Below are 1,302 nucleotides of genomic sequence, written 5' to 3' on the forward strand. Positions count from 1 at the left end.
GATTCCCATGGTTCCTCATTAGGGAAATCCATGGAGGTTAGTGGACGTCCATTGAAGTCTTCCTCGGTGGGAATCACTGCCTCTTCCTCCTCTCCATGTTCGGCCATGTGAGACGTGTTTATGGCCTTGCACTCTCTCTTTGGATTCTCTTCTGTATTGCTTGGGAGAGTACTAGGAGGGAGTTTAGTAATTTTCTTACTCAGCTAACCCACTTGTGCCTCCAAATTTCTAATGGAGGACCTTGTTTCAGTCATGAAACTTTGAGTGGTTTTGATTAAGTCAGAGACAATGGTTGCTAAGTTAGAGGGGCTCTGCTTAGAATTCTCTGTCTATTGCTGAGAAGATGATGGAAAAGACTTGCCATTGCTAAACCTGTTTCTTCCACCATTGTTGTTGTTGAAACCTTGTTGAGGTCTCTGTTGATCCTTCCATGAGAGATTTGGGTGATTTCTCCATGAAGGATTATAGGTGTTTCTATAGGGTTCTCCCATGTAATTCACTTCTTCCATTGTTGGGTTCTCAGGATCATAAGCTTCTTCTTCAGAGGAAGCTTCCTTAGTACTGCCTGTTGCTGCTTGCATTCCAAACAGACTCTGAGAAATCATATTGACTTGCTGGGTCAATATTTTATTCTGAGCCAGTATGATATTCAGAGTATCAATCTCAAGAACTCCCTTCTTCTGAGTTATCCCATTATTCACAGGATTCCTTTCAGAAGTGTACATGAATTGGTTATTTGCAACCATTTCAATGAGTTCCTGAGCTTCTGCAGGCGTCTTCTTCAGATGAAGAGATCCTCCAGCAGAGCTATCCAATGACATCTTGGATAGTTCAGACAGACCATCATAGAAGATTCCTATGATGCTCCATTCTGAAAGCATGTCAGAAGGGCACCTTCTGATCAATTGCTTGTATCTTTCCCAAGCTTCATAGAGGGATTCACCATCCTTCTGTCTAAAAGTTTGGACTTCCACTCTAAGCTTACTCAATTTTTGAGGTGGAAAGAACTTTGCCAAGAAGGCATTGACTAGCTTTTTCCAAGAGTTTAAGCTTTCTTTAGGTTGTGAGTCCAACCATGTCCTAGCTCTGTCTCTTACAGCAAAAGGGAAGAGCATAAGTCTGTAGACTTCAGGATCAACTCCATTGGTCTTAACAGTATCACAGATTTGCAAGAATTCAGCTAAGAACTGATGAGGATCTTCTAATGGAAGTCCATGAAACTTGTAATTCTGTTGCATTAGAGAAACTAATTGAGGCTTAAGCTCAAAGTTGTTTGCTCCAATGGCAGGGATAGAGATGCTT

At 41.6% G+C, this 1,302-nt stretch overlaps 1 non-coding gene across 1 annotated transcript; it reads left to right on the forward strand.

Annotated features, from left to right (window-relative positions):
* The first annotated feature begins 875 nt into the window (after nt 1-875).
* On the forward strand, nt 876-983 carry LOC112788479 (small nucleolar RNA R71). The gene has a single exon (XR_003195840.1). It is a non-coding gene; the product is annotated as a small nucleolar RNA R71 (small nucleolar RNA).
* Nucleotides 984-1,302: the final 319 nt, after the last annotated feature.

This window comes from Arachis hypogaea, chromosome 20, assembly GCF_003086295.3.
Source record: "Arachis hypogaea cultivar Tifrunner chromosome 20, arahy.Tifrunner.gnm2.J5K5, whole genome shotgun sequence".
Classification (NCBI taxonomy): domain Eukaryota; kingdom Viridiplantae; phylum Streptophyta; class Magnoliopsida; order Fabales; family Fabaceae; genus Arachis; species Arachis hypogaea.